The 21,784-nt window shown below is 39.1% G+C and overlaps 1 long non-coding RNA gene across 5 annotated transcripts in view; it reads left to right on the top strand.

Moving 5' to 3' along the window:
• Positions 1-21,355, top strand: part of LOC134729033 (uncharacterized) — a 43,748-nt gene extending 22,393 nt beyond the window's left edge. For 4 of the 5 annotated variants that reach the window (XR_010109862.1, XR_010109860.1, XR_010109861.1 and 1 more), the window contains exons 3-4: positions 14,811-14,975; positions 17,125-20,998. This is a non-coding gene — a long non-coding RNA (uncharacterized LOC134729033). Of the gene's footprint in view, positions 1-14,810; positions 14,976-17,124; positions 20,999-21,214 lie in introns of those variants that run through there. The other variant, XR_010109863.1, reaches the window with a different exon arrangement.
• The last annotated feature ends 429 nt before the right edge of the window (positions 21,356-21,784 follow it).

Below are 21,784 nucleotides of genomic sequence, written 5' to 3'. Positions count from 1 at the left end.
AATTTGAGGTTACAGTGAGCTGTGATTCCACCAGTGTACTCTGTCTCAGGAGATAAAGTAAGATCCTGTGCATAAAATGAAAAAGTAAAGAAAAATAAAATGATTTTAAGTTAAAAAAATAATTCCTAGATCTCCACTTCTTTAGGTTCACTTGAATATATATTTTTCTCCTTTGATTAGGTTATATTTCCTGGTTGCTTTTACATACTGTAGTTTTGTTAAGGTTTTGATCAATTAAGAAACCACTACCTATTTTATCCTTTATGAAAGAGCTTTATACATGGGAAAATTGACAACATTCAGCCACAGTAGTCATACTGGGAGCTTCTCCAATCTGTTGTCAAAATGTGTCTTCTTTGGACTACTGTATGTATTTTCTTGTTAATAAGGTTTACCTCTGTTTCCTCTTAGGAGCCTTTAGTCTCTTCCCTTCGTCACTGTTGTAGGCACTACAGTCTCTGTTGTTGTAAGAAGCATTTATCTTTATTCTCGGTTGACCCAAGCTGTCATTTAAACTCTGTCTCTATTCTTGTCAACACTAAATGTTAAAGGAAGCAATTTCCAGTCTTTGGATAACCCCGGTACAACTCAGTAAGTCAGAAGTTTGCGTACGCATTTCACTCTTTTTTCTTTCCCGAAGGAGAATCATGGAATGGACAGATTTTTATCTAACTTCGCTGTTCTGTAGTGCACAAATGTGACCAAATTTTCTTCTAAATTGGTTATGGTTGGCTTTTTTCTCATGTGGGGTGCTACAAACTCAACTGGCTTTGCTCGCCCAATTGTAGTTAAGTTCATATGTCAATTGAGAGAAACAGGACCTCAGGTTCTGCTTCAACTGTCATTGTCTTCTCAGCTGACCTCATTTTGTACATTAGATTTATAAAATATATTTACTTTAATCTCATCACCGAATTTTTAAAAAAATTATTATTTTTCAGCTCTTTTAGCAATATATCCAATCAAGACCCAGAGAAAACAGTACATAGAAGCTTCTTTTCAAAAAGTAATATTGGGAAGATATGGGAGCTCTGGCCTTGAACTTTTACACTTAAGGAGAGTGGGAAATTGAAGGATAAGTGTAAACGGCACAAAGGATGCTATGATGAATATACCAGGTATACAGCAATTACCTACAGCAAAAATGTCACTGCTAGAAGAGCTCAAAACCATAAAGTATTTTGGAAAAAGCATAATTAATGTTGATTCTTTTTTCTGAACTATATATTTATATAATTACATACCAATAACAATTTTTGAAACATATCATGTTTTTGAAACAAAATTTGGAAAATCAAAATAGTGGCCTAGGCCAAGAATATTTCTTCTAATGCTATCCCTCCCATAGTCCCCCACTTCCCGACAGGCTCCAGTGTGTGGTGTTCCCCTTCCTGTGTCCCTGTGTTCTCTTTGTTTAACTCCCTATTATGAGTGAGAACATGCGATGTTAGCTTTTCTACTCTTGTGTTTGTTTGCTGAGAATGGTGGTTTCCAGCTTCATCCATGTCTCTGCAAAGGACATGAACTCATCCTTTTTGTGACTGCATCGTATTCCATGATGTGTACATGCCAAGTTTTCTTTATTCAGTCTATATTGATGGTCATTTGGTTTGTTTCAAAGTTTCTGCTCTTGTGAACAGTGCCATAATAAACATACGTATGCATGTATCTTTATAATAGAATAATTTATAATCCTTTGGGTATATACCCAGTAATGGGATTGCTGGGTCAAATGGTATTTCTCATTGTGGATCCTTGAGGAATCACCACACTGTCTTCCACAATGGTTGAACTAATTTACACTCTCACCAACAGTGTATAAGTCTTCCTATTTTTCCACATCCTTTGTTGTTTCCTGATTTTTTTAATGATCACCATTCTAACTGGTGTGGGATGGTTTCTCATTGCGTTTTTGATTTGCAAGTGTCTAATAACCAGTGATGATGTGCTTTTTTTCATATGTTTATTGGCTGCATAAATGTCTCCTTTTGAGAAGTGTCTGTTCAAATCCTTTGCCCATTTTCGATGTTGTTGTTTCTTTTTTTCTTGTAAATTTGTTTAAGTTCTTTGTAGATTCTACATATCAGCCTATTGTCAGATGGATAGATTGCACAAATTTTCTCCCATTCTATAGGTTGCCTGTTCACTCTGATATAGTTTCTTTTGTTGTGCAGAAGCTCTTTAGTTTAATTATATCTCATTTGTCAATTTTGGCTTTTGTTGCCATTGTTTTTGGTGTTTTAGTCATGAAGTCTTTGCCCATATCTATGTCCTGAATGGTACTGCCTTGGTTTTCTTCTGGGGTTTTTATGGTTTTAAGTCTTATGTTTAAGTCTTTAATCCATCTTCAGTTATGTTTTGTATAACGATTAAGGAAGAAGTCCAGTTTCAGTTTTTTGCATATGGCCAGCTAGTTTTCCAACACCATTTATTAAATAGGGAATTCTTTCCCCATTACTTGTTTTTGTCAGGTTCATCAAAGATCAGATGATTCTAGATGTTCAGTGTTATTTCTGAGGCCTCTGTTCTGTTCCATTTGTCAATGTACCTGTTTTGGTACGAGTACCATCCTGTCTTGGTTACTGTGGCCTTTTAGTATAGTTTGAAGACAGCTAGCATGATGCCTCCACCTTTGTTCTTTTTGCTTAGTATTGTCTTGTCTATGCAAGATCTTTTCTGATTCCATATGAAATTTGAAGTAGTTTTTTTTCTAATTCTGTGAAGAAAGTCAATGGGAGCTTGATGGGGATAGCGATGAACTTATAAATTACTTTGGGCAGTATGGCCATTTTCACAATATTGATTCTTCCTATCCATGAGCATGGATTGTTTTCTGTTTGTTTGTGTCCTCTTTCATTTCCTTGAGCAGTGATTTGTAGTTCTCCTTGAAGAGGTCCTTTACATCATTTTTAAGTTGGATTCCTAGGTATATTATTCCCTTTGTAGCAATTGTGAATGAGAGTTAACACATGATTTGGCTCTCTGTTTGCCTATTATTGCGTATAGGAATGCTTGTGATTTTTGAACATTGATTTTGTATCCTGAGACTTTGCTGAAGTTGCTTATCAGTTTAAGGAAATTTTGGGCTGAGATGGTAGGGTTTTCTAGATATACAATCATGTCAACTGCAAACAGAGACAATTTGACTTCCTCTCTTCCTATCTGAATACGCTTTCTTTCTTTCTTTCTTTGGCTGATTGCCAGAACTTCCAATACTATAATGAATAGGAGTGGGGAGAAAGGGTGTTCTTGTCTTGTGCAGGTTTTCAAAGGGAATGCTTCCAGTTTTTGCCCATTCAGTATGATATTAGCTGTGCATTTGTCATAAATAACTCTTATTATATTGAGATAGGTTCCATCAATACATAATTCATTGAGAGTTTTTACCATGAAGAGGTGTGGAATTTTATTGAAGGCCTTTTTTGCATCTATTGGGATAATCATGTGGTTTTTGTCATTAGTTCTGTTTATGTGATGGATTTTATTTATTGATTTGCATACGTTGAACCAGCTTTGTATCCCAGGGATTAAGCTGACTAGATCGTGGTGGATAAGCTCTTTGATGTGCTGCTGGATTCAGTTTGCCAGTATTTTATTGAGGATTTTCACATAAATGTTCATCAGGGATACGGGCCTGAAATTTTCTTTTTTTGTTGTGCCTTTGCCAGGTTTTGGTTTCAGGATGATGCTGGCCACATAAAATGAATTAGGGAGGAGTACTTCTTTTCTATTGTTTGAAATAGTTTCAGAAGGAATGGTACCAGCTCCTCTTTATACCTTTGGTAGAATTCGGCTGTAAATCCGTCTGGTCCTGGACTTCTTTTTGTTGGTAGGCTACTAATTACTGCCTCAGTTTTAGAGCTTGTTATTGGCCTATTCAGGGATTCGACTTCTTACTGGTTTGCACTTGGGAGGGTATATGTGTCCAGGAATTTATCCATTTCATCTAGATTTTACAGTTAATTTGCAAAGAGGTATTTATAATATTCTCTAATGATACTTTTTATTTCTGTGGGATCAATGGTTATATCCCCTTTATCATTTCCTATTGCATGTATTTGATTCTTCTCTTCTTCCTTATTAGTCTGGCTAGAAGTTTATTTATTTTCTTGATCTTTTCAGAAAACCAGCTCCTGGATTCATTGATTTTTTTGACGGGCTTTTTGTGTCTCTATCTCCTTCAGTTCTGCTCTGATCTTAAATCTTGTCTTCTGCTAGTTTTTGAATTTGTTTGGTCTTGCTTCCCTAGTTTTTTTAATTGTGATGTTATGCTGTCGATTTTAGACATTTTTCTGCTTTCTCTTGTGGGGATTTAGTGCTGTAAATTTCCCTTTACAGACTACTTTAGCTGTGTTGTATTTTACTTTTTAAGCCCTCAATCTTTCTTTTTCATCATGATAGTGTTGACTGTTTTATGTTTATGTAATGTAAAATTGACTACACAGTTTTTACAAAGATTTTATGAAAATATTTTATTGCGAATGTACAAACCTGTCAGTCAATTAGAGGAGAAGTTACACTGCAGTAATAAATAGCCACATAGCAAAACCGCAAAAGACATCCAAATCAGAATAAAACAAAACATTTTAACAAAAACAAAAAGAACAAACTGGCAACAAATATGTGAAGTTTATATTACAAAGATGCTCACTTATCCACTCTAAAGAGAGCTTTTATAATTTGATTTAAAATATGGCAAAGACATTATCCCACACATCACAGAAAAAATAAATTTAAGCAGCTGTTAACACATGAACGTATTATCAAGCTCAGATATAATCAAAATTAAATATTTGACAAGAGATTCTACAGTTTGGGAGAAATAGAAGTGTTTTTTTCTTTTCCCCAGGCCCACAAGTCTAGTTTCTTGGTCTTCCTCACTATAATGAGGTTTGTCATCAGCTCCCCAGAATATGGGAAGCGTGGAGCAGGTGGTGGCTGAAAGTGGGGTATCCTGTGAAACCATATTTAAGATCAGAGCCCTTGGTCCATTGTGTTGTAATCAGCTGGCTCAGGAAAGAACACCTGGCTGTCCAGAGCTCTACACCTACTGCACTGGGTGTGACAGGAGGCCTGAGAACCCATTGGTCCCAAACCCACCCCATTCCAAAATATCATCCAGTATTGAGAATTCTGACACCAAATTCTCACAGAGCATATGCTTATGCAGTTTTACATTTAATTTTTCATTACATTTCAATTGGGAAAGTGAGGCCACAGAAGAGGCAGAGACTGGTCCAGATCTCAGGAGGTGGGCAGGCTCCAGAGCATTAGAGAGGGCTCCAGCTTTCTAGGCCTTGGCTCCGTCCCACCTATCAGGTTTGTTTTCGAAATTAGAGTCTGTAGCTACACATTCAGGAGCACAGAAAATGAGCAGATTCAGGGTTCTTTTCACATGGGGACCTCTCCATGTCAGTTTCAAGATAACAGGACTGGGGTTCTGCATCCAGCTCTGAGGGCAACTGGAAGTAAAATGAGCTATGCTCCACCTCAGCCTAATGTAGACAGTGCCTACAGGAAAGCCTGTTTTCTTCCTCATAAATAGGGGTGCCTGAAGTGGGTGACCTCAATGATTTCACATACTCATAAGTGTCTGCCAGCCTGGATTCTTGCTCTGAGACTGCAAAAATGCACCCACTCTCTGCAGATCCTTCAAATCAGAGGGAGGCATGGCCACTTCAGAGGCATCTTGGGTAGATGAAGATGAGACAGAGTTAAATATGCCAGAGCATTTGAGTCTGAGGCTGACGTCCACGGAAAATCTCAGCTACTGTTGGGTTCTTAAGGTCCTCATTTGAAAGCGGTAGAAAATAATTTCACTGGATAAGGGGAGGATACCTCATGAGTAAATAGCACAACCAAAAAGGTGGAGGCAAAGAGAGGGCAAAACGGGATTCCTAGGTCACTCATTGTACTTGGGGCCTTCAGATCCTACTACTTTATCCCCTAGGACCTTGAAGAACCAGTGTCTTGAGGACAGAAAAATCAAGGTATCAGATTTGTTCCGTAGTGCTCCTGCTTGGGGCTGTAGGGTTAGTGATGGCCAGGAGGTGGTTACAGCCTGCTGTGTTTCTGGTGCCCACTGAGCTTTGCTGGAGCAGCTGGAACAAGTAACAGTCACACACCTCATGTTGTTATCAGTGATCTCCACATTATCATGTGGTCAAAAGAGGAAGGGATATTAGAGATCCCCCATATAATCACTTAGCCAGTCTTTTTTCCCTTGCACTCACCATTTGCCAGCTACCCTGGTGGGTCCAACATGTGGTACAGAAAATTATTACATCATGCCTGCACCCCCCAACCCAGGACCAAACAGTCTGAGGACCACTGGACAACAGCACTAAAGCAAGTATATGTGAAAGAAAAGAGCAAGGACTATAATATAAAGTAGATTATTGAGAAGAAAAGCTGGAAAATTATTGCATGGGAGGACCTCAGGCCTCACTGAGGTGACTTTTAATCAATGATGAGGATGACAGCAGGGAGGCTTCTGCACAAGCATGTGTCAGGGAGAAGCCACCCTTAGTGAAAAGACTCATAGGTGTGAGTTTGCCAGAGGTAAAAAGGGACTAGTTTGGCTGCAGACAGCCTGAGGAAGAGATAAGCAGAGGGATGGAGAATCCTAGGGCCTGGGAGATGAGCTTAGATATCTGCTTCTTTCTGACAACATTGACCTAAGACTCAGCATTTTTCAACAACATATAATATCTCATAATTTGTGTGGACCAGAATCTGGACACAGTTCAGCTGGCTACCTCTGCCTTCAGGTCTTTTATGAGACCGGGGGCTGTGGTCTTAACTGAAGCTAGACTGGGAAAGCATGAGCCTTTAAGCTGACTCATGTGAAAATTGGCAGGGTTTAGTGTGGACAGAGAGCCTGACTTTCTTTCTCTCTACTCGTCTGAGCACCCCCTCACCCTTTGTTACGTGGGTCTCTACATGGAGCATCTCATAGCATTGGAGCTTGCTTCCTGTGTTTGAGGAATACAATAGACAGAGAGAATTAGACAAAAAGGTTTACACAAAAAGAGACAGAGAGAAAGATCGAGGGCGCATACAAGAAAAACCCAGTAGGAGAAAAATTAGAGCTTTAAAAAAATCTTGTCAGGGTGCGGTGGCTCACACCTGTAATCCCAGCACTTTGGGATGCTGAGATGTGTGGATCGCCTGAGGTCAAGGGTTTGAAACCAACCTGGATAACATGGTGAAACCACCGTCTCTTCTAAAAATACAAAATGAGCCAGATGTGGTGGTGCATGCCTGTAATCCCAGCTACTTGGGAGACTGAGGCAGGAGAATCAATTGAACCTGGGAGGTGAAGGTTCCAATAAGCCGAGATCACACCACTGCACTCCAGCCTGGGATACAAGAGTGAAACTGTGTCTCAAAAAAAAAAAAAAAAGAAAGAAAGAAAAAAGAAAAAAAAAACTTGAGAGTTACTATAATTTTTCTTCTATATTTGTGTTAAAATTGTAAACCCCGGCGTAATGCTATAAGGAGGTAGAATGTAATTAACCCCTTAGGTTGGGACCCTCATAATAGAGATTACTGGCTTTATACAAGAAACCGCAGAGGGCTCTCATCCTCCTGCAAAATGAGGGTAAAACCTGAAGTGTGCAGGCTGAAATTCAGAAGCGAGTCATCACCAGATCTCAACCATGCTGACACCCTGATCTCAAATTTGAACCTCTGGAGGTATGAGAAATTAAGTCCTGTTGTCTATATGCTCCCTATCTATGGTTCTTTGGCATAGCAGCCAGAACTAAAACAAAAGTGATATCCTCTTCTGTATTTCATTGGACAGAAGCTGAATTTGTACCCCCTATACTGTTAAAAAAAAAAAGACTTAAAAAAATGGATCTTCACAATGAAAGATAGGAAATGGCTTGTTGAAACACTAAAATTTTAACTGCTATAAGTTTTTTAAACATTGGCTGAAATTGTTGGAACCAATATGGCCAACTGAAGTCCATAAAGCATCAGTTTGCAGATGTTGGAGCCCAAATTTCCATTGTGTGCTTCATACTAACTCTCCCTGAATTTGTATGTGACCTGTGAGGAAGCAAGAAGAGATGACTGTGTATGTCTCATGACTTTCCATATTCCTACTTTCCTTCCAGCAATCCCCTACAGAACCCACCTCTTAGGCCTTTTCTAATCACTGCCTTAAAGCCAGTATGACAAAACAAATTTCATTTGAACTCCTATCTCCTTGTTAGCCAATCTACAAGATGATATTTTCCTCAAAACCGAAGGGCCATACTACTGGCATCAGGAAGTATTCCATTTTATTCAATAAAAAACTGAGTCACTCAATACCTAGTACTGGGAGACTTTGTGAAGACTTCCTCTGTCATAGACGTGATAAGGCACATGGATATGATTCTAAATATAAAGAGAAAGCACTAGAAAGTTGAATTCCTGTATTAGATCATTCTCATACTGCAATGATGGAGTACCTGAGACTGGGTAACTTATAAAGAAAAGAAGTTTAATTGACTCACAGTTCCACATAATTGGGGGTCACCTCAGAAACCTTCCAATTACAGTGGCTGACAAGTGAAGTGAGTGAGAGCAGGGGATGTACCAGATGCTTATGAAACTATCAAATCTCGTGAGAACTCACTATCATAAGAACAGCATGAGGAGAACCCATCCCCATAATCCAATCATCTCCCCTCAGGTTTCTCCCTTAACACCTAGGGGTTATAATACACAATGAGTTTTGGGTGGGGACGCACAGCTAAAATATATGAATGCCAGAGGACAGTATCTACATTTAATTTCAACTTCATACTGGAGCAGAATGAAAATGAGGCCCAGTGGAGAAGTGATATTCCCAAGATCACCCTGCCAGACACCAGGCTTGTTTGAGTTGTGGCCCATGCTACCTCCCACCTATTCTCCTAATGCTTCCATCTCTAAGTGTGTGCATTATCTACAGGTGACACTACATCATTGTTTTTATGTCTTATCTTATATACACCTAATACATTACCTATTAAGTAGATGTTAGCATCATCACCACTGTGCATGCTAGGAGGCTGGGGAAGCCTTGAATACAGTGACTTTTACTGCGTCCCAGAGATGGTAAGAAAAACAAGGTTATGTTCCAGCTGTCTCTTCTATCCTGGAACCCAGGTTGCATTTAGTTCTTTCCAGGGAATTAAGGGGAAGTTGTGTTTGCATAATTGTGTACAAACAAAGAGTTGACATGGAAGAGGAGACTGAGCAATCAGTAGCATAGTGGAGTCTTTCAGTATGTCTTACAGAAACATGGGGCCCAGTAGATGGAACCTTGAAGAGTTTAACACACTTTCTTGGTGTCAGAACCCAACAGCAGTTAAGAAACCAGGAATCCACATTCTTGAGACAGCTCTGTATCCACCTCTTTTGGTGAGAGTTGCTCAAGAGAGTGAGATGCTCTTTCATTGTGCCCTGAAATTTCTGAGTTTCAGCCTTACAAAGGCTCAATGTAAAAGTCTTATCTGATAACACAGATGTCAACTGAGCCCTCATCACTGATGTCCCTGGCTATTGGCCGGGTGCACCTACAAATAACACAGGGCAGCCCAGGACAGGCCCCTCCATGCCAGCCTCTCTTGTCAACTCATCTGGGCAGTCCCACACCACTTCTTAGTACCATGAGTTGGATGGGGAGCAAGAGGGAGGGCACTCTTCTTGGACTGAAGTAGATTGTCAGGTGTTGGAACTCTTGTGTACCTGTCATGTTCATACCTAGGCCATAGCTGGCAGAATAAAAAGAAGAGGGTTGGAGAACGAGTCTGTGTACTCAGATGTGAATTCCAAGACTTTAACTTGTCCTCTGGTTTCCTTCTTTCATGGAGATTTGTACAGATTCTCCTTATGTGCCTAATCTGAAGAGCAGAATTTCTTTTCTTTTCTTTTTTCCTTTTTTCTTTTCTTTTTTCCTTTCTTCTCTTTTCTTTTCTTTCTTTCTCTTTCTTTCTTTCTTTCTTTTTTCTTTCTTTCTTTTTTTCTTTCTCTTTTTTTCTTTCTGTCTCTCTCTTTCTTTCCTTCTCTCTCTCTTTCTTTTTTATTTATCATGAAGTCTCACTCTGTTACCCAGGCTGGAGTGCAGAGAAAAGCAGAATTTCTAATGGAGGTGTCACATACGGTCAAAGCAAGGCAGATCACAGACTTTTCTTTGTGTGGTTTCTAGGCACATTTACAAAGCTGCATTCAGATTGATGAGGAGCTTCATCATTCAGTTTGATGTGGCCAACTCCTCCCTCTTTTTGGAAAAAAAGCAGGTGCACTAAACCAGCAAACACAGCCAGCACTGGGCTGTGCTGAGAGCAGCCACATAGGGGTCTCTACAGACAGAAAGCCGAGAAGACCGGGACAGACCCAGGACCCAGACTCAAAGATGAAAAATCTCTGGGCTTTGTCCTACGGCCTTCCCATGAGTAACTCATAGTCTTGTTCCAGTGGAATCTGGCCTTCATTAGTCTCAGTGGCAAGTTGGTTATGTGGAAAGTCTCTCTTTACACACTTGTGCGAATAACAGTAAAGACTTTTGTATTGTTTTCACTCTACATTAGACCATGAGTATTTATGCCTGTGGCTGCAGTTTGTGTTAGTTTCCTGCCCCAGGTATCTCCTGCAGCATGCAGCTTCAGTCCTATCGGACCCTCAAAAGTTAAAAGCTAACACTATTACTAGGGAGGATTTCACAGGAAAATGGTGAAAGGGTTACACACAAAAAAGGTTAAACTACTCTATGCATGTTTCTGCAATGTGTTATCTCAGGAACTCATTTCTGTAGCCCATCAGGGCAGGAGCTGGGCTCTCACCTGTTGATAATATTCCATAAGGGAGGTTCTTCCCCACAGTGTTTAGTCTTCCAACGCTGGTACAGCCTGACATGATGACATTCTACTTTCAAGTCGGTCATGCTGCAGGGAAAATTCTGTGAGTGTCCTAATAGGCTGGAATCATTTGCTAGGGTGAACCCCATCTTTGGTGCTCACTTTTCTGTTATCTTGTAATTAGCTTTATTCTCAGCAAATCCATGTCTATTTTATTTATCTGTTTATTTACTTATTTTTATGTATGAAAAAACACTTTTTTTATTTACTTATTTATTTAGAGACAGGGTCTCCGTCTGTTACCCAAGCTGGATTACAGTGGTAGAGTGCTGTGATCATGGCTCATTGCAGCTTCAAACTCTTGGGCTCAAATGATTCTCTCACCTCAGCCTCCTGTGCCACCATGCCCTCCCTGCTAGTTGATTTTAATTTTTTATAAAGAAGGAGACTCATTATGCTGCCCAGGCTGGTCTCAAACTCCTGGGCCCAAGCAATTCTCTCATCTCAGCCTCCCAAAGCACTGGGATTAAAAATATGAGCCACTGTACTGAGCTGTGCCTACTTCAAAAGACTGAAAATAAAAAATCAATATATCTTTGCCAAATTAAAAAACAAAACAATAGTTTCCAGGTCTTAGACAAAGACAATTCTGTATCATGAAGAGTGGCGAAAGGCTTATTTAGCTGTTAAAATGATTTGCTTATATTTCAAAGAAGCAGAGAAAAAAAGATACATATAAAAGTTTTCCAGGCCAGGCACGGTGGTTCATGCCTGTAATCCCAACATTTGGGGAGGCCAAGGCAGGAGGATCTCTTGAAGCCAAATGTTTGAGTCCAGTACATGCAACATGGTGAAATTCTGTCACCATAAAAAAACAAATAAAATAAATATGGCTGGGCATGGTGGTTCAAGCTTGTAATACCAGCACTTTGGGAGTCGGAGGCAGGTGGATAATGAGGTCAGGGGTTCGAGACCAGCCTGGCCAAAATGGTGAAACCCTTTCTCTCCTAAAAATAATAACAATAAAAAATTAGCCAGGCATGGTGCTGTGCGCCTGTAATGCCAGCTACTCAAAAGGTTGAAGCAAGAGAATTGCTTGAACCTGGGAGGCGGAGGTTGCATTGAGCTAAGATCATGCCACTACACTCTAGCTTGGCCCACAGAGCAAGACACTGTCTTGAAAAAATAAATAAATAAATAAAGTTAGCCAGGCCTGGAGGTGCATGCCTATAGTCCTAGGTAATTAAGAGGTTGACGTAGGAGGACTGCTCAAACCCAAGAAGTTAAGGTTATAGTGAGCTATGATTATGCCATTTCACTTCAGACTAAGCAAAAGAGTAAGATTCCGTCTCAAAAAATTAATAAAAAAAGTTTTCTAAATTACATTGTTTAAGAAAAGGGAAAAGAAAAAATATCTTTTTAAATTTTCAAATGGGAGAATAGAGCCTCTCATTTCTAATTTGTATTTCCTTCTGCAAAAACATGGTCTAGGCCCATGGTCTTGAACTACTGGACATCTGGATTTTAGTAGGTGCTGGATTCAGGCAACTGAGGGGTGGCTTGGACACACTGAGTGCACGTAAAAAAAAGGTTTGAGGTGAACTAAAAGGTAAAAGAGGGGAAGGTGTTATTAAGAACCCACAATTGGGAGGCAGTACAGGGTTGGTGGAAGGACTGGTTCATGCTGCAGATACTGACCCAGGTGAAACTTTGCTCTGACTTATTTCTATGTCCATGCAGGAAGACGAGATTATGATCAGGTGGCACAGAAATCTGGGATGGTGAAAAAACCAGGTTGCCCCTGCAGATTCCATGTCTGAGGTAGAGCATATGCCAGGGGTCTTTTAGGCACATGTGTGGGTTTTTGGTGGGAAAGTCTATGAGGATAGGTAGCATGGGCAACAATCTTGATGCTGAAGCCCTGTGCTGGGAGGGGCTTGACCACATCAACATGTGGTGCATATGTTCAGTGGGTGAAAAACCTGTGGTGGCCTCAGGTTGGCAGGAGGGTAGAAGGCATCTGTTCTCAGAACTTCTTCCCTCAGAGTCGTCGGTCCTTTTTACCATGGGAGGATGTGTGGAACCACAGGGCAGTGCATGGTGTAGCAGCCTGTGTGCAGAGCAGAGCCTACCTTCCCCGAGACACCTGGAGTCTCTCTCCAGCAGAGGCCCCCACATTGTCTTTCTTTTTACAATGCTTTTGATCCTAAATGTGGAAAGTTCCCTGAAAACCCACTGATTCTCCAACACCCATTTGTTGCCCCAAAATTTAATTCTGACACAACTTAGAGTTCGCATAGACCCCAGAAATTCAGGGCTCAGTCCCACATCACCTCTCTCACTGTAGAGGAGAGTTACACATCCCTGCAGCCCATCTACACTTCTGAGCTACCTCCTATAAATCTGAGACTAGCATAAACCCCTTTTCAAGTTAAATAATTTGATAGAATTACTAAAAAGAAAACCTCAACAAATAACTGTAATTATATTCACTACTTTATTATAAAAATGTAACTCAGAAACAGCCAAATGGAAGAGATGTCTAGGGCAAGGAACAGTTGTAGGTGAAGGTAATCCTGGAAATAGCTATATTTAAAGAAATTCCCCCATTCTTTGCATTCTCAAAGAACAGCTTAATGAAGAGAAACGTGCTTCCCCTGATGACTTTGAGGATGCTCCCCGCTGTTTTTTTAACCTATCACAAAAATGGACACAGATTGCAAATTCCCATTTTTAAAAATGAACAACCATTCAGTAATTTAGTCTTCAGTGGTCAAAATAACATACTCTTTACAGAAACTTTGCTTGTTTCTCTTCTTCCAACCAGCCCCTGAACTTTGACTCACCCACAGCTTCAGCAAACCTACAACCCTTATTTATACATACCCCTCCTAAGAACAGGCTGACTTCAAGGTGAAACATTATCTTATCTGGGATCTGATTTTGCTACCCTCCATCCTGTGCTTCCTTTCCAACCTTCTTTGTAAACTTGTTTTCTCCTCCCTATGAAATAAGGCCATTTTCCACCTAACCTTTGAGATCCTCAAAGATCTAATCATTTGTACTTTTTCTTTGTTCCAATACTTCTTAGGTAACCTCTTAGACCAAGTCTAGAAACAGTCTGAGGACAATAACAATTCCATTCTAGAAAGAATCTCCCAACATTTCTTCTATCTCAACCTCAACTGCATCTGCCTGTGAGCTTCCAGCTTACCAAGGCTCTATATCTTCTGGCAGTGACAAAGGCTCCTTCCACTTACCAGTTAGTCATTCAGTTAGTTTTCAATTCAAAAAATACTTCATGTTTGAAGAATCCAGCAAAAATTATTCAAATCTAAGGTATAAAAGAGAGGAAATTACAGCCGGGCATGGTGACTCATGCCTGTAATCCCTGCATTTTGGGAGGCCTAGGTGGGCAGATGACCTGAGATCAGGAGTTTGAGAACAGCCTGACCAACATGAAGAAACCCCGTCTCTACTAAAAATACAAAATTAGCCAGGTGTGGTGGTGTATGCCTGTAATCCCAGCTACTCAGGAGGCCGAGGCAGGAGAATCGCTTGAACCCAGCAGGTGGAGTTTACAGTGAGCGGATGTCTTGCCATTGCACTCCAGCCTGGGCAACAAGAGTGAAACTACATATAAAAAATAACAGAATAAAATAAAATAAAAACATTATAAGTGGCTTATATCTTATAATTCATCAAGAAAAGCCAAAGTATCTATCCCTTTCAGAAAATAAACATGTAATTTAATTATGTTCATAACAAATCATTTAGTAAACAATTAATCATATGTGAACACTTCAGGAGGTGCAAAGTCCCAGCTCCTAAAACTTAACATTACCCTCAAACACCCAGATGGCAGCGCATGGAATAGAGTTATTCACTTTCACAAGTTCTCTGTTTTGAAAAAAAGAATAACTTATGTGATAAATTTATGTAATTTGACAATTAATCTACCTCATGTGCTTGCAGATATGTATTCATTTCCTACCACCGTAGTGGAAGAGAGACTATCCCTATCTTTACAACTGATAGCATTTCCAACAGTAAGCTGTGAGATTCTGCTTGAAATCACCTCTCAAACAAATAAAAAACAGACCTGGGAGACATGCTACACTCATTCTGCTGAAGAAATAGGTAAGTAACAATTTTTAACAAATGAAATATATTACTACTTAATTTTATTCAAAATTCACCAACTTAATGTGCTTTATAAATATTCTCATACCTTTGAAGCTCTACTGATAAAACATAATTTACAGTTAATGAAAAAGTGAAGTTAAAATAAATACAATCATATTTTCAAGGTGACAAAATTAGAAGGTGACAATGCTGATTGAAACACAGACATATCTGACCCAAGGGTCAAGTCAAGCCATTCTATTACTTGGGATATTTTCCCTGCTCCCATCTGGTTCAGTGAAGTGGGTCATGAGCGTCCTACCAGGAGCTGCTACGCTCTGCTCCACTGTGTCTGTGAGGTGCATTTTACTTTGCAGGTTTTTGCACTGCCTCACTAGGTTGGGTTTCTTTGTCCTTTGAAATATTTTCTCTCCCTTCACCAATCTGAGGACATTTTTTCCTCAATATCAGCATCCAGTTGCCTGGCCTGCAATGTGTCTCTAAGGAATGGAAACTAAGCGTTGGGGTAAGAAATACTTAATGTCCTAAGGGGTTTGGTTTTAACACAAAGGTATACCTGGAAATTCCTTCCAGGTATAGTGCATCCAACCACTCCAAAAAGAGGCTACATTCCCATACCTTGGGCTGTTCCCTGAGAGGAGATGACACAAGGGATGCTATTTACTAGACACTTCAAGAGTCATGGCCAGTGTTGGTATCTTGGGGATTCTCAAGCAGTTTTGAAACCCAAAACCAAGAAAATAACACAGGATGGCTAAGGATGTATTGCCCTGTGAGGTTTCCAAAATAAAACCTCAACCCAAAGACATTCTGATGGGGTGTCTGTGCCAAGGGAAGATTAAAGAAATGGGCACAAATATTTTCTTTTCTTTTCTTTTTTTTTTTTACTGTGGATTGTCAGGGGATTATTATCTGCTTTCATGTCCTGTAAAATGTTTACAAATGAAAAATATTTTTTTAAGTGTCATCCACTGCTTTTTGAAAAAATGCAGAATTAAAATACTGTGTCTAAAATGTACAATAAAGAACAGTTGATAATGTTGTGAGTTACACAAGGTTAGTTAGTGTTGGTAAGTGTCAGGAAAGAACTGGAAATTTAAACTCTGACTGCAAGCCAGAGTTAGGCTGTGGTAACAGGGTGGTAGATTTGAGGCTCTTCTTGCCACACATTTGGAAAATGCATGAGAAAACTAATTCTCTTTTGGAGTGTTAAAACAACTAAAAAACAGGCTATTGGGTTGAGGTGGCTCTAGTGTCCTGAGCTCTGAGTAGAGAGACAGGCAAAGGCATCCCTAGATCCAAAAAGCTGCCCATTCTTCTCCAGCTGTGCACCTGATTAGATAATTTGCACTCCAGCACCCATGATTGGATATAGTTCAATTCCCCACCACGCCACCTCAGGCCATGAGTGACATATGTGATTTGACACTGGATTGAATAAAGCAAGAATTATAGGTTTTTCCTGGATCCTTTTCTGGCAGGGCTTCCTTCATGCACTGGACACTGGCCCTGCCTGTAAAATACTTGCATTTTCATTTGTGTGTAAGATTATTTGTATTTATGAAAAATATATATGTGTTATTCATACATGGAAGCAATATAATGACAATTATTTTAAAATTTCAGATTTTTTACTTTCCTGGCACAACCAGGTTTTAGAGCAGGCAGCCTGAGATTTCAAAAATGAGGCAATTCTCTAAGAAATAATATGTGAGGCACATGTGAATTTTAAATATTCTAGTAGCTACATTTTAATAAATACACCAGGCATGCTTGCCTGTGCCTGTAGGTTGAACTCTTTGGGAGACTGATGTAGGAGGATCATTTGAGGCCAGGAGTTTGAGACTAGCCCAGGCAGCATAGAGAAAGCCATCTCCACAAAAAAAAAAAAAAAAAAATTGAAAAATTAGCCATGCCTGGTGTATGCCTTCAGTCCCAGCTACTCAGAAGGCTGGAGCTGGAGGATCACCTGAGCCTGGGAGGTCAAGGCTGCAGTGAGCCATGATCACACCACTGCACTCCAGCCTCACTGACAGAACAAAACTCTGACTCAAAAAACTGATCTCTGGAAAGGCATTTTCTTTTTCTGCAACGTAGCCAACTAGCTAAGTTTGTATTGAAGCCATCCTTTAATTTTTAACAGGGCAAGAATATTTTCTAAGACCCCGAACTCCACATATGTGATGGGGCAAATCCTGAAGAGTACATGGATATCTCTCACAGCTAAAGCATCCCTCACCCTTATCCAGCGCTTCTTACCCCTGGCGCAAGAGAATCACCTGCGGGGAGGAAAACTTTCAAAATCCCTTAAACCCAAGTTGTAACCGCACAACTAAATAGGAATCCTTGGAGCTGGATCTGAAAAAAATACGGTTGAAAGTTGTGCAGGTGATTACAATGTGTAGGCAAGCCAGAAAACCATGGCTTTAACGAGCAGTCTTTGTTGGAAATGATTTCTCAAATGAATGTAAAAACGTTTGCTGCTGAATTGTGACCTTTCAATTTTACCTGCTTTTCCTGCAAAGTATATTTTGCAGACCCAGGCTGGCTTCTCCTTCTGTTCCTGGTTCACCCAGTGCCGTGTGTGCTCAGTGCATCCTGTGCACGGGTCACTGTGCTGTGTGCGCTGGCCTGGGTGAGCATCATTCTTCGGGGAGAACCTTTCTGAAAACAAAGCTGCATTCCAAAAAGTTAAAACCATGCTACTTACTGTACTGAGGTAAAAATTAAAAGACCTAGGGGACTCTTCCAAAAGTTAAAACGTAAATAAATATCTTGGAACATTAATACACACCTGATGATGTCATGAGTGAACACGCCCCACTTTAAAACAAAACAAAACATTACTATTATTCTAAAATATTAATTTAGGATTGTTATGCAAATATGTACTATTTAAATATTTATTGATGAATAACATGCATACAGCAATATAGGAACAAAATATTTATGGAATGCTTGATGAATTATTACTGAATAAATACACTTGTGTATGTAAGAATCAGATTTGCTCATGCCCTTGACACTTTCTCCTTCCCAAAGGTAACCAAGACCTTAAGAGCTAAGTGTAGATAAACTTTGTCATTTTCTACAAGTGTTTTATTACAGAACATTAAAAACGTATACACAATACAAAAAAAGGATAACAGACCAGTCACCCAGCTTTAACAGCTACTAGTCATGTGTCATTTTTGTTTCACCTATACTTCCAGCCATTCCCACCCCAATTTCATTATTTTTTAGGCTTTTTGGATAAAATGTATATTCATTGCAAGGTACAATGTGAACTGCAAATAGTAGAGAGATGGGGTTTCACCATGTTGACCAGGCTAGTCTTGAACTCCTGTCCTCAGGTGATCCACCTGCTTCGGCTTCCCAAATTGCTGGGATTACAGGCGTAAGCCAAGATACTCGGCCTGAGAATTCATATTTCTAACAAAGTACAAATCCATAGGGCACATGACAACTGCAATGTCCATCTACAGTAAATACAGTTTGATGAATAAAATGAAAGGCAATTGACCTAAGGTGAAAAAAAAAAAAACAAAAAACAATCAAAGCATGGGTACTATGTGTCATCTGTAAGAGCATTTGGTTAAGAATAACAAACAAACCAGTTTTATCGTTTTAATAGCCGAAATTGGCAAAATTTCTAGTTTTTCTTTCATAGGAATGCTCTTTGCAAGAAAAAATTTTCATATAGTGAGAGCAAAAATGGCAACCATTTGCAAGTAAATGTCTTATGAAATTAAGTAGCAGATATCAAGCTCATGACCTTCAGATAGTTACCCCTACCTCAATCACTTACATAGCAAGTGCAGATAATTTTCATAGCTCCCTATTAAAATTATATTTGAATGCCCTTACAAATTGTGACTGTTTTTAAATAAAGTTGACCAACTAAAATTTTGTATATGACATATGATAAATTCCCCTTCAAGTCACCTTACATTTACTTAATTTTATTAGGCAGTGTCTGTCTACCACCCAATAATACTTGAGGATTCTCCCTCCATTTGCTCAGGCATCACACTTGGGGAAACAGGGATTCACAAGACCCAGGCTCTTCCCTACATATGTTTCCTCCTCCGACATCAGTTCATCATTCAATCAAGTCATGTGAGAGTGGAGGCCTTGTGTTCCCTATTATTCTTGGGCACTCTCCTCCAAGGAGGAAAAGGCCAGGAGGTCCTGTTAGAGGATACACTCAGAGCCCGGGCTCCCTAAGGTATGAGAGTTCTAACCAGCAGGTGTAGACTTTTCAGGAGTGAGGAATGAGGCAGGCATTCCAAACCTGGACCTTCATCACCTTTTGTTTCATCTCAAGACAATTCTGAGGGGCTGTTTTGGAGCGTGTCTGGAAGGTGAACGTTGAAGAAGAGTGTGGGCTTTGATGTGACTCAGTTGAGATCTTTCATGGGGAGGCAGGAATTCAATGCCCAGAATCTGGGCTGGTGTCCTTGAGGTCAGTAGGTTGCGTCTTTGTATCCAAGTCCGTTGTTACTAGGTTGGAGGCTGGAGATTCTAAATGGCTTCCAGACCGCCTCTCTGATTCTCTTTGGGAGATGGGGTCTGAAAGACAATGTCAGTATTTTTGGGAAATTCTAGAAAGTCTGCTTGGAAACTTGGGAAGAGCTCTTGCCTAGTGCCTAAATGCTCCATTTGCAGCTCTAGCCAAGTAGATACTTGGTAGGTATAGAGCCGGGTTTGCATTTATATCAGCAAAACCTATGTCAGAGTTGAAGAAGTAGTCAGGAAAAAGTGTCTTGGTCACAGGCCGAGGAACATCTTAAAAGCAAACTTCTAGCCTGCTGACTCTTGGCAATGAGTGTTGGATCCTGGCTAAAGTGCCTTGAATGCAGCATGAGGCCAATCCATGAATCCAACTTCTCATGGAGAAATGTTAATATTTTTTCAGTTTGAATCAATCAGGGTGAAACTACCATGTTATTGGTTTGCTTACTTTTTATTATTTCATAAAAATCTAAGACAAAATACATTAAATGCTTATTGACATATGTATTTATTCTTCACCGGGCTGATAATATCTGCCTAATTTTAAACTTTCTTCTATTTTGTAGGTTTCAACTTATTTTATTGTAAGATACTGTTAAATCTAATACAGGCATTGTCACTTTTACATATAATTTTATTTTATTTCATATATTTCCTATTGGCTTTTTACATTTAGATTATGGACCACTTCATCATATAAAAAGCTTCAATTATATTTAAACAGTAAGTCTTTGGATTTTTTTGTCTTGTAATTTCCATATTACATAATAATGAGATAAATATTAATGTTTTCAGGGTACTTTAAATTTTAGATAATTACTCATTGTATTCATGTGAAATTTGTTTTTACTGCATGTGTGGGTTGGAGGACTGTTTTCACTTCTGATTCATCTTTACTCTTATCTCATCAGAGCTCGTACCTCTTGTAGTTGGGGGATTGCAGTTTATAATTCCAATAAATGGGGCAAATTCAATAATAACATAATACAAATGAGTTTGAATGCAGGACAGGTCTTCAAAGCATACACAACATGGGCCTACATATGTACAACAATAATAATTTATAAGTTACAGTTTGGATGGAAAGTAAAAGTACAGAAAATTTGTTAAAGTAAATTAAAATGGAGATCATGTCTCAATAATCTCTGAGCAGACAAAATTAGTTAGGTCTCATAAGTGATCTCAACCTTGCTTGATTTGCAAATACAAACAAAACTTAAATTATTTCTTGTAGCTGCATATTTAAAAAAGAGAAATGAAGCTCAACCAGTCAGAAGTAGCCAACAACCTTATATAAATAGAAACTGTCCAACAAGGTAAACAGACAAACAAAAAACAATAAAAAAAAGTTGTGCTACCACCAATCAAATGATTTCTTTGTTTCTACATTTTTCAAATAAATACTTGCTTCTTACACTGTCAATGAAGCACTCAATATCTTTCCGTCTGATATTTTATAATTTATCATCTGCTCTTACTCAAATAAACACTTTGCAATTTCATTGTGTCTCAAATTACTTTTTAGCAGGATAAACTAGGAATAAATATTACAAAAATGTCTACGGAATATGGAAAAAACATAGAAAGTTTATGAAATATATGAATGTAGACATAAGCAAATAGACAATTTGTATCATATTCTTAGGCAGAAAAACTCAATATTATCAACATCAATTGTCCTTAAAGTTATTTATAAATTCAATTTTGTTCCTATACAGGTACCATTAAATATTGCAAGTACATGTTACTATAAAATATTATATAGATGAAAACGCAAACAAGAATAGACAAGAAAACTCTGGAAAAAAAAAAAAAACACTGGCAAGCCCTGTGTAAAATCTTGATTGGTTAAAAAACTCATGGATCACTAAAATTAAAAATTCAGAAATAAACCAAAGTGCCTAAGAAAGTGTCATAGTGCATCTTGGCTGATATAACAAAATACCTTAGACTGGGTAAAGGATAAATAAGAGAAACGTATTTTTCACATTTATGGAGTCTGGAAAGTGCAAGATCAAGGCAGCAGCAAATTTAGTATATGGTGAGAGCCCTATTCCCCATAAATGGTACAATCTCGCACACGGGACAAGGGCATTCCCTTCAACTTCCTTTGAAAGAGCACTGATTCCATTCATGAAGATGAAGAACTCTTGGCTTCACCACTTTCCCCAAGGCCTCATGCCTAAAATTATACACATATGAATTTGAAAGGGGACAGAAACATTCAGGCCATAGCAATAAAAACTACATGGGTGATGGCATCATTTATACATGAGGTGTAAAAATGT

The sequence above is a fragment of the Pan paniscus genome, chromosome 15, assembly GCF_029289425.2.
Source record: "Pan paniscus chromosome 15, NHGRI_mPanPan1-v2.0_pri, whole genome shotgun sequence".
Taxonomy (NCBI): Eukaryota; Metazoa; Chordata; class Mammalia; order Primates; family Hominidae; genus Pan; species Pan paniscus.
This window is presented reverse-complemented; position numbering and strand designations above follow the sequence as displayed.